The sequence below is a fragment of the Pongo abelii genome, chromosome 8, assembly GCF_028885655.2.
Source record: "Pongo abelii isolate AG06213 chromosome 8, NHGRI_mPonAbe1-v2.0_pri, whole genome shotgun sequence".
NCBI lineage: Eukaryota > Metazoa > Chordata > Mammalia > Primates > Hominidae > Pongo > Pongo abelii.
In genome coordinates, this window is record NC_071993.2 from 51,705,350 (window position 1) to 51,717,635 (window position 12,286).

A 12,286-nucleotide genomic window follows, 5' to 3' on the forward strand; every position below is an offset into this window, starting at 1 on the left:
CCCAGCACTTTGGGAGACCGAGGCAGGTGGATCACCTGAGGTCAGCAGTTTGAGACCAGCCTGGACAACATGGTGAAACCCCACCTCTACTAAAAATACAAAACTTAGCCAGGTGTGGTGGCAGGTGCCTGTAATCCCAGTTACTTGGGAGGCTGAGGCAGGAGAATTGCTTGAACCCGGGAGGCGGAGATTGCAGTGAGCCTAGATTGCGCCACTGCACTCCAGCCTGGGTGACAAGAGTGAGATTTTGTCTCAAAAAATAATAATAATATAAATAAATAAATAAATAAATAAATAAATAAACGTAGTGTGCTTGAATCATCCCAAAACCATCTTCCCTAAACCCCTGGTCCATGAAAAAATTGTCTTCCATGAAACTGGTCCCTAGTGCCAACAAGGTTACAATGAACTAATTTACACTCTTACCAACATAGACCAGGTGTTCCAATATCAGAGGATAAGAGAAGATGGATGTCCCAGCTCTAGAAGACAGATTAAATTCACCCTTCCTCTGCCTTTTTATTTGGGCTCTGAATAGATTGAAGGATGCCCATAGATATTGGTGAGGATGATCCTCTTCACTCAGTCTACCTATTCAAATGCTAATTTCTCTGGAAACACACACTCAGAAATAACGTTTTATCAGCCGTGTGGGCAACCCTTAGCCCAGTAAAACTGACACATGAAATTAATCATCACAGGGAGGTCTGGGACAATTCACGTCTTTGTTAATTTAAATGGACACATGAAGAAATTATTTTTCCTCTCTCTTATTTCCTTCTTCTTTCCCTTTCTTTCTTTCTCTTTCTTTTGGTTTTTAACTAAAGGACATTTTGTAAGCACATGAAACCAGAGAATTGCAGTAGCTATATGGCTACTATGAGGTGAGAAAAAAGAAAGCTTTTGCATCCTGCAGATCTGCCCCATCTATGGTCTTTGTGTTAACTGGGATGACAAATATGTTATTATCTAAGCTACCTTTAGTAACGTCTTCCACTACCTTTACGTTAAAACATTTTAAAAGATAAAATTAAAAATATAAAATGTTGTACTTTTAGAGTGGAATAAAGTTGGCTTCCATAAGCTCAGATGTGAATTTTATACTGATTCAGGCCAAATTTTTCAGATAATTTTAGAAAACTGTCTAAAAACACTCTGTAAATCAGTGTTAATTATTAGACATTATTTTTTTCAAATGTTATTAATATTATAGTGTTAGATGAAGAAAGTATAATCACTAGGGATGAGTTTAATTTCCTTAAGAAAGACAGATACCAGGATCCTCTAATAATACATTAAATGCCCACTAAAGTCAGAGGTATGTATTTGGTAATGTACCTTACTATATTCTTGTGGACAAGAAAGAGCAATATGGATTAGGTAATGGAATAATTTGGTAAATTATTTAATGGTTAAGTTACATACTACTAACAAATAAAACGGTTTTAACCTGAAAAATTCATTTTTGTTTATATTTTGGTAACATTTTCATCAGTGTTTTAGACATGTTCATCTGTCAAACACATAAAAAATGAAACAACTCTAAGGATTAGCTAATAGGTTGAATGATAAAATAAAAACCTATATAGATGTCTGTGTATTATAATTATGCAACAGCTTTTAGTTAATAAAACTAAATAGGAAAGATCCTTAAATATTACATATTTAACAATAAACCACACACATGTAATGACAATGCTAGGATGAGAGACATATGTTTTAAAAAGCAAGATTTTACTACAACAAGCAGTGTTTAGCTAGCTACGCTGTAAACCAAGGGTTGGCAAATTATGGCCTGCAGGCCATATCCAGCCAAGAGACTGGTTTTGTAAATAAAGTTTTATTGCAGCATGGACACACTCATTCATTTGTGTATTGTCTATAAATGCTTTCTCACTGCAACAGCAGAGTTGAATAGTTGTATAGTGATTATATGGCCCACAAAACCTAAAATCTTAGCCTCTTTCCCTTTACAGTAAAGGTTTATTAATCCTGCCTAAAAACAATTTAGCAGAGTAATTTGGCTACAAGGAAAATAATGATTTTCTCTTATAAGTTTAATGTCTGGACAAGGTTAATGAGAGCTATGTTTTTCTCCAGGTAGAGTATCCTGGAAGTGCAGTTTTTTTAAAAAAAAAAATGCATCACATTTTTGAGAGTCTGTCACTTGAAGGCATGGTTTAGTCTAATCTTGGTTTATCTCAAATGTAAGTTCAGAAATTGTGGATGTTACAGCAAGACATAATTTGACTCTAAATCAGCAAGTACTTTCAAACATTCAGAACTATCCAGAAGTGAAAACAGCTTCCTCTGTAGACAGACAGCAAGTTTCTTATCCCAGAACCCCGTAGATAGACCATCTGTGCAAGTTATAATCAGGAGATTCACGAATGTGATAATGATGACATAGTCACATTGACAATGAGGCTTTTAGTCGTACAGATTAAATATGTACTCTATTGTGCAAACCTCCTAGTAATTGAGAACTTAATCTTGGGCTACAAGTAGATACAAAGTATTCCCAGTTAGATTTTACATGTATACATTTTGAAACTATTAATTTTTTTAAAATAAAGCAAATACTTTTTTAAATTATTATTTATTTATTTATTTATTTTTATGGAGTCTCACTCTGTCGCCCAGGTTGGAGTGCAGTGGCGTGATCTCGGCTCACTGCAACCTCTGCCTCCCAGGTTCAAGCGATTCTCCTGCCTCAGCCTCCCGGGTAGCTGGGACCACAGGCATATGCCACCATGCCCGGCTAATTTTTGTATTTTTAGTAGAGACAAGGTTTCACCACGTTGGCCAGGCAGGTCTCAAACTCCTGACCTCAGGTGATCTGCATGCCTCAGCCTCCCAAAGAGCTGGGATTACAGGTGTGAGCCACTGCACCCAGCCAATTTTCTCATTTTTGATACACTAATTCTAAAGTAAACTTTCCCCTTCATTACTTGAAGATTTATTTCAGGTGTTTTTCAATTCCTCCTAATTTCAGCTCCTCAATTCAAATTTGGCTCACATTAATGATGGTTATCTGTTCTTGGCACATAGAAAATACAAACATAGAACTTTTACTCAATTCCATTTTTTTTAAAAGTTCTAAGGAAAAAGCTATTACATCCACATATATGTGTAAAATGAAATGTGGATCTAAGAACTTCTGTGAATAAATAGCTTGACTTTTAATACAAGAGAGTATATTCAATTTAAAGCTAAGAATCTGGGAATTCTTGAGTACTGCCTGCTAGGAACACTATTATGTCAAAATTAACCAAAAGGGTTATTTTGACATGATTTGCTGATCACTAAGCCCACTGAGGGAAGCCCTCCAAGGTTTATGTGAGAAGCAGCCAGTTTTTTACTGGTGTAGAAGAAATGCTTTTTATTGCTCCAAGGATGGCACTGAGCCCCACAAAGCAACCACTGGGGAATATCAGGTAAATAGCATGAATCTGTGGTTATAAAACAAGCACGCTGTTTTAAAAACATATTTAAAGTAATTCATGAGTTGGATGTTTCCTGATGGGTATACTGAATTTTCAGTTTAGGCATTTAAAAAAAAGTCTGCAGTGTACCTTTATTTTCACTTTTACTTTGGTGTTTTGATGTCTATAGAAATGAGCAGTTTCTCTACTTCTTTCCCAGAAATTTATCTCCAATGCTGACATGAGCACAAAGACCTTATGTACTGTGCTGGCAAATATTGAATAAAAATTTTCATTAGAGTTAGTCCATGCATCACAGATATTATCCTTCCCGACAAGAGGAACACTGAAGCACAGACACTGTGTTGGGCTGTAGTTCTCAATGGAAAAATTAAGCTTTTCAAAATGTTAGTCACTGCTATGCTAGATGTTTCTTTAAGTCATTTTTACAACCTGTTTTGATAGATTCTAAGAATCAGTCTTACATTGTATTTTTCTATGGCTTACTGTTAAAATCTTATTCATAAAAATAACTATCACACATGGAAATAGTACATACCAACATCATAAACCAGAAAGTAATTTATATTTAACCCTCATAACAGTACTTCAAAGTAGAAATTATCTCATATTGTAGAGGAAACACAGGCTCAGATAGGATATAAATTGCCCATATCACAAAATTAGTAAGTGATGGAGCTAGAATACAAACAAGATCTGCCGATTTACACAAATCAATTTTTCCTCTATAGCATGTTGTCATTACATGCCTTTGGTTTTTAAGTGAAATGCACTCAACTTCACATTTTAAAATATGCCACAAATGTACACATAAAGTAAGTGAACATGACTATTGAGTGGGACCACAATTATTAAAAAGTTTGCCTTGGGACCTTTGAAACAAAGACAGTATACTGACCCTCAGGGAACTGAGTTACATGCCCAAAGGGGACATGTGCCATCTATCTGGGCTCAATGGGGGTTTCCCAATGGATTCTTTGTAAATAGATGTTGCACATATTTCTGTTTTTTTTTTAAGCTTTCCTTTATAACTTCCAGACCTACTTCTGATGGTGACGAATCTCTTTCAAAACCTAACCCTAGATATGGGGTCAGCTTTAGGCGAAATTGAGAGTTGCTAGCTAACAAAAGTAGCTAATATTTTAATGAAATGTCTTATTATTAAGCTAAATGCCAAACACTATTCATTACATGTATTAATCAGTTATCACAATTTTATGAAGTAGATATGACCATCATTTTTATTTATCAGTTGAAGAAACTAAGACTCAGAAAAGTTAAATACCTTACCCAAAGTCATGTTGCTTACCCAAAGAGAAGTTGCAATTCATCTTGGTTATCTCGACCTAGGGTCTGCGTGCTGGATGACTATTTTAGACTGTTACGTGTGCATGCAGAGTTCAGTGTTTGTCTGGTCCTACTCCCTCCTACCCTTCTGTCCCCTAGTGACTTCATCCTGTTCCCTACTTCTCAAGACTACTCCTCTTCTTGGACACTTTTTCATATTCCAGAACTAACCATTCTGTTTCTTTCTTTTTTTTTTTTTAATTAAGTATTTATTGATCATTCTTGGGTGTTTCTCAGAGAGGGGGATATGGCAGGGTCATAGGATGATAGTGGAGATAAGGTCAGGAGATAAACACATGAACAAAGGTCTCTGGTTTTCTTAGGCAGGAGGTCCCTGCGGCCTTCTGCAGTGTTTGTGTCCCTGGGTACTTGAGATTAGGGAGTGGTGATGACTCTTAAAGAGCATGATGCTGTCTTCAAGCATCTGTTTAACAAAGCACATCTTGCACCGCCCTTAATCCATTTAACCCTGAGTTGACACAGCACATGTTTCAGAGAGCACGGGGCTGGGGGAAAGGCCACAGATCAACAGCATCCCAAGGCAGAAGAATTTCTCCTAGTCAGAACAAAATGGAGTCTCCTATGCCCACCTCTTTCTACACAGATACAGCAACAATCTGATCTCTCCTTTCTTTTTTCCACACTTCCCCCACTTCTTTTCAACAAAATCGCCATCGTCCTCATGGCCCACTCCCAATGGTCGCTGTCTCTTCGGAGATGTTGGGTACACCTCCCAGATAGGGCGGCCGGGCAGAGGCGCTCCTCACCTCCCAGACAGGATGGCCGGGCAGAGGCGCTCCTCATATCCCAGATGGGGCGGCTGGGCAGAGGCGCTCCTCACATCCCAGACAATGGGCGGCCGGGTAGAGGCGCTCCTCACCTCCCAGATGGGGCGGCCGGGCAGAGGCACTCCTCACCTCCCAGACGGGGCGGCCGGGCAGAGGCGCTCCTCACTTCCCAGATGGGGCGGCCGGGCAGAGGGGCTCCTCACCTCCCAGACGGGGAGGCCGGGCAGAGACGCTCCTCACCTCCCAGACGGGGCGGCCGAGCAGAGGCACTCCTCACTTCCTCCCAGACGGGGTGGCAGCCAGGCAGAGGCGCTCCTCACCTCCCAGACAGGGTGGCTGGGCAGAGGCCCTCCTCACTTCCCAGACGGGGCAGCCGGGCAGAGGTGCTCCTCACATCCCAGACGCGGCCGCCGGGCAGAGGTCCTCCTCACCTCCCAGACGGGGCGGCCGAGCAGAGGCGCTCCTCACTTCCTCCCAGACGGGGTGGCAGCCAGGCAGAGGCGCTCTTCACCTCCCAGACGGGGTGGCCGGGCAGAGGCGCTCCTCACTTCCCAGACGGGGCGGCTGGGCAGAGGCGCTCCTCACCTCCCAGACGGGGCGGCCGGGCAGAGACGCTCCTCACCTCCCAGACAGGGCGGCTGAGCAGAGGCGCTCCTCACTTCCTCCCAGACGGGGTGGCAGCCAGGCAGAGGCGCTCCTCACCTCCCAGACGGGGCGGCCGGGCAGAGGCGCTCCTCACTTCCCAGACGGGGCGGCCGGGCAGAGGTGCTCCTCACCTCCTAGACGATGGGCAGCCGGGCAGAGGCGCTCCTCACTTCCCAGATGATGGGCAGCCGGGCAGAGGCGCTCCTCGCTTCCCAGATGGGGTGGCGGCCGGGCAGAGGCGCTCCTCACCTCTCAGATGGGGCGGCCGGGCAGAGGCGGTCGTCACCTCCCAGATGGGGTGGCCGGGAAGAGGCGCTCCTCACCTCCCAGATGGGGTGGCCGGGCAGAGGCGCTCCTCACCTCCCAGACGATGGGCGGCCGGGCAGAGGCGCTCCTCACTTCCCAGACGATGGGTGGCTGGGCAGAGGCACTCCTCACTTCCCAGATGGGGCGGCCGGGCAGAGGCGCTCCTCACTCCCTCCCAGACGGGGGTGGCGGCCAGGCAGAGGCACTCCTCACCTCCCAGACGGGGCAGCCAGGCAGAGGCGCTCCTCACTTCCTAGACGGGGCAGCCGGGCAGAGACGCTCCTCACTTTCCAGACGGGGCGGCCAGGTAGAGGCGCTCCTCACCTCCCAGACGGGGCGGCCAGGCAGAGGCGCTCCTCGCTTCCCAGACGGGGTGGCGGCCGGGCAGAGACGCTCCTCACTTCCCAGATGGGGCGGCCGGGCAGAGGCGCTCCTCACTTCCTCCCAGACGGGGTGGCGGCTGGGCAGAGGCGCTCCTCACTTCCCAGACTGGGAGGCCGGGCAGAGGTGCTCGTCACCTCCCAGACTGGGTGGCCGGGCAGAGGTGCTCCTCACTTCCCAGACAGGGCGGCCGGGCAGAGGCGCTCCTCACTTCCCAGACGATGGGCGGCCAGGCAGAGGCTCTCCTCACATCCCAGACGGAGCGACCGGGCAGAGGCGCTCCTCACTTCCCAGATGGGGCGACCGGGCAGAGGCGCTTCTCACATCCCAGACGATGGGTGGCCAGGCAGAGACGCACCTCACTTCCTATACAGGATGGCGGCCGGGCAGAGGTGCTCCTCACTTCCCAGACGGGGCGGCCCGGCAGAGACGCTCCTCACTTCCTAGACGGGGTGGCGGCGGGGCAGAGGCTGTAATCTTGGCACTTTAGGAGGCCAAGGCAGGCGGTTGGGAGGTGGAGGTTGTAGCGAGCCGAGATCAGGCCACTGCACTCCAGCCTGAGCAACACTGAGCACTGAGTGAGCAAGGCTCTGTCTGCAATCCCAGCACCTTGGGAGGCGGAGGCGGGCAGGTCACTTGAGGCCAGGAGCTGGAGACCAGCCTGGTCAACAGGGCAAAACCCCGTCTCCACCAAAAATAGAAAAAACCAGTCAGGCGTGGCGGTGCACACCTGCAATCCCAGGCACTCGGCAGGCGGAGGCAGGAGAATCACAGGAGCCCGAGGCAGAGAGGTTGCAGAGAGCCGAGATCACCGCAGTACAGTCCAGCTTCGGCAACAGAGGGAGACCGAAAAAAGGAGGAGAGGGAGACTGAAGAAGGGAGAAGGGAGAGGGGAGAGGGGAGAGGGGAGAGGCTGTTTCTTTTTTTTCTGCTCATCATGCCAAAGGCAAAGTTAGCAGGGCAGCTGAAATAAAGGAATTCATACTAAAAAATGCCGTGCTCAATTTGTAAAATTTTCCACAGTTAAATAGGTGAGTGAAATGTGTAATTTCTTCTTTGAAGAAAATATTGAATTTTACTTAAATGAATGATAAATATAATTTTGACATGTATTTGTGATCTGCATGAGTAATATCATATCCTATCCTGCTTCATATTCTCACACTCTTATACCATTAATGATCTCTACATCTATCCCCAATCAGCCACCACCTCTCTTCCTCAGCTGTGTTATGTCAGATCTGAAAATCAAATTTTAAAAGTAGTTCCTAAGTTTTCAACATTCTTAAAGTTTTTTCCTGGAAGGACATGATGAGTAACCTGATTGTCAGCAAATGCCTTAGGTATTAAGGAGAACAATCATAATGGCAATAGCTAATATTTTTTGGCAGAGCCAAGTTTCAGTATCTCTTTCCAACTGTGTGACATCATGATCATATTAATTCTTATTACAAACCTATGAAATAGGTTTATTTTAATTTTATAAGGGAAAAACCAGGTCCTTAGAGAGTCTAAGTAACTTGGCCCTGGATTTGAACTTCAATCTAGCTATCTCTATAACTTGACCTTTAAACATTATACCACCTTGTATGTCAAACTTACCTTGAAAACCAACAAGCAAACCAAATAAATAAAACAATAAAAACAACCTATAATAAAAAGCCTTCTCAGCCAGGTGCAGTGGCTTACACCTGTAATCCCAGAATTTTGGGATGATGAGTGGGGAGGATGATGTGAGCCCAGGAGTTTGAGACCAACCTAGGCCACACAGTGAAACCCTGTCTCTACAAAAAATAAAAATAAAAAAATACAAAAATTATATAGGTGGACATGGTGGTGCTCACCTGTAGTCCCAGCTACTCAGGAGGCTGAGGTAGAAGGATTTCTTGAGCCCAGAAGGCAGAGGCTGCAGTGAGTCAAGACAGCGCCACTGCAATCCAGCCTCAGTAACAGAGAGAAGGCATTTCTGAAAAAAAAGGAAAAGAAAAGGACTTATCATTATCTAATTCAATATATTCTATAATAATCAAAAAATACTATTGAATGAATGGGGAAGAAAATTAGATCAACTGTTGTGAAGACACCTGTTTACTTCTGATCAACAAATAGCAGCAGATTATACCTCTGTGGTATTAGTAAAACATATCTTTGCGCCAGGCGCACCGTGTGGCTCACGCCTGTAATCCCAGCACTTTGGGAGACCGAGGAGGGCGGATCACAAGGTCAGGAGATTGAAACCATCCTGGCTAACATGGTGAAACCCTGTCTCTACCAAAAATACAAAAAATTAGCAGGCGTGGTGGCGTGTGCCTGTAGTCCCAGCTACTTGGGAGGCTGAGGCAGGAGAATGGCATGAGCCCGGGCGGGGGAGCCTGCAGTGAGCAGAGATTGCGCCACTGCACTCTAGCCTGGGTGACATCTCAAAAAAAAATGAAATTAAATTAAAAAATATATATATATCTTTGCTTGGTTCCAAATATATTGTTTAAATGTTTGATATATGGGGACACATCACAGTGTATACTATCAAATTACTTTGAGTTATAAATAGAAGAGGAAAATCAAAATAGGAAAATTATAATAGCCTTAAATCTCTCAGTTGATGTTAAAAGTACTAAATTCTGGCAGGTAGGGTAAAATTAATATAAGAAAAGAACAGATACAGAACTCACTTTTTCTATACCCCCAAGTATTTTAATTATTTCTATATTTGGAAATGAATTCATAATCTATTAGTCACATTATTTGAGATTTCAAATTATAATTTTATTTGTGTCAGATAAAAGCCTCATCCTTTAAAAACATATGTTTGGATGAGTAAACAAAGCAAACCTTCTATGACTTTCATATAAACTACTTTATCATCCTGTATTGCTCCACTGAGTTACCGAGGCTAGGGTTTTGATAGAATGAGAACATTCACACAGTGAATTGCAGACATATTTGCAGGTTTTTAAAAATGATGTTGGCTTTGTCTAGGGCTGAGGGTGATGATGTAGGGCAAGTGTAAAGGACGGAGTCACACAGAGACTCCTGAGAACTAGAAAGCAACCAGTGAGTCCCAGCATCTGAAGGGCAAGGAAGTGTCAGTGCAGTTCCGTATAAATTTAGTAAAACATAAGGCAAGCACTCAATTGTTTTCCAACACAATATGCCAATTGGAGTGGCAGAACTGTATGGTAGAAAGAACATACAAATGACAAATATATTCACAACACTGTGCCAAGTGCAATGAGAGGTACAATGACATAAAGACATGCATCTTCAGACATTATAGTCGGTTTGAGGATTTAATATATTAATCATGTACAGAGTTCTAAAATTTCCTTGAGTATTATGCATGTTGAATGGTAGGAAATGTGTGTTAAGTATTTTTTTTTTCCTGGATTCTCTCAGATAAAACTGACCTCATAGCTCTGAGTTAAGTAATTTTATATTTACCATATAAGAAAATTGGAGTACAAATGAGGAAATTGAGGTACAGACAGATTAAGCAACTTGTCCAAGACTATACAGCTGCACGCAGAGCATCTGGGATTCAAATCTAGGAATGAGTGAAGAATTTTATTACTAATTGCATAAGTAAATACACACGTCTAAGCCAGTCATATATTATTTGTTGGTTCTATGACCCAATATTGCAGAAAATAATTATAGAATTAGATTTTCTTTTTGAGTACAAAATTTACTTCACAAAATTATAATTCTGTTGTTTAAATATTGAATGTATAATATGAATTATTATCTAATAGTAGTATCTATTTTAATGTCACATATTGGTAAATATTGCCTTAATAATGATTATGAGTCAAGAACTGTTCTCAGTACGTTATATCAATGAATCTTTTCAAATAGTTAATGTGGTAAGTGTAGACCAAATCAACCAATAATTAGCTAAGCCTCAGAGGATTTGAGTACTGTATCTATGTTTACATGGCCAATGAGTAGAGAGGTTGCGTCTTAATCCCAGTGATCTGACAGCAATGATCTCATTTGTGTGTATGATTCCAGAATCACTGTGGGAGAATATGAACCGTATTTAGACAATGCATAGTTCCAGCAACAACTAGAGTCTTATTTTGCTCTGGGAGTGAAGAAAATATGCTATGATAACATTGTAACGTGAAAAGCATAAAGAGAATAACTCACAAGAAAAATATTAAAAACTTTTCTGAAGCAAGCTTCTCTTATGGCTTTGAGATTAATGTGCTTGCATAATCTAAGCAGTGTTTTCCACAGAAGATTTTCTGTGTAAGCAGAAATTGGCTTAATTTAAGGAGGTACAAAGGATGGTACAGTATTTTGTGTTCACTACAGAGGTTGGCTGCCATTTGTTAGTGCAGTAAAATTGTGTAAAGCTGCTCTGAGATTCTTTGAAATTCATTTATAACGAGACTGGATACTTTACCATCTGCTGCAAATGTTTCCTAGCAGATTTAGTTACTCATGTTCCCTACTTTCTGTAGTTTATTTCCATTCTGTGATTGTTTATCTTTTGAAATAATTTCAACAATTGAATCTGTTTGTCTGCTTCTGAGAAAACATTAGCTAGATGACAAATTTAACAGTTTAATCCAAAGGCCTTGGGTGGTATATATCTGCATGTGCTATTAAAGGAGTCAAGAAATTAACTCCAGCTCTTAAACATTGAAAGAAGAAAAAGAAGGTAGGGGAGGGAATCTTGATAGCCACTTTGGTAATGAAGCAAAGTGAGAGAAAATATCATCCTGGAGCTCAAGGGTGAGTACACTCAAGGGTGAGCAAAAGAAGTGAGAACTGACCACCTGCTCATCCACATGGTGAGATATGGACAAATACCTCTTCTTGAGAATGAATGAGTAGATATATGAATGAACAGGTGAATAAGCAAATGAAGGCCTATCTGTGAATAACCAAACTGGAAACCCAGAATCAGTTTACAAGCCTCTTGAGGATTTCGTCATAACTTGAATATCTCATTGAGAGCTAACCCTTTATATGGACTTAGTTCATTTACTTTCCTATTTGTTGTGGAAGGTCCTTAGTGCCCTGCTCGAAGGGTGAATTCTTAAAAATATACTACCACCATTAAAAAAGAACAAAAGAAAACTTTGGAGGTGAATAAGTATGTTCAGTACCTTGGTTGTGATGACGATATTGGTGTATGCACACGTGTCCAAACTCATCCAAGTGAATATATTAAAGATGTACAATTTTTTATATCAATTATACCTCAATAAAACTTCTAAAAAATGATTTAAAACTAAACAGCAACAACAACAAAACACTTAGGAAACAATAGAAATTTCTGTCCCTGTTCTAAAAATTAATTTTAAAGGTTTGATTAGCAATTTATTTTTTAGTGCAGAAACATGATTTCTTTTTCAAAACACA

The 12,286-nt window shown here is 42.2% G+C and overlaps 1 long non-coding RNA gene and 1 pseudogene across 2 annotated transcripts in view; one reads left to right on the forward strand and one right to left on the reverse strand.

The window, feature by feature from the left end:
• LOC100937133 (geranylgeranyl transferase type-1 subunit beta-like) overlaps positions 1-12,286 on the forward strand; it is a 382,799-nt pseudogene that overhangs the window by 191,976 nt on the left and 178,537 nt on the right.
• LOC129048219 (uncharacterized) overlaps positions 1-12,286 on the reverse strand; it is a 54,572-nt gene that overhangs the window by 11,095 nt on the left and 31,191 nt on the right. Inside the window, exons 3-5 of one of the 2 annotated variants that reach the window (XR_010141406.1) lie at positions 10,355-10,457; positions 8,758-8,879; positions 7,341-7,877 (exon numbers count right to left, since the gene is read on the reverse strand). This is a non-coding gene — a long non-coding RNA (uncharacterized LOC129048219). Of the gene's footprint in view, positions 1-7,340; positions 7,878-8,757; positions 8,880-10,354; positions 11,128-12,286 lie in introns of those variants that run through there. The other variant, XR_008510391.2, reaches the window with a different exon arrangement.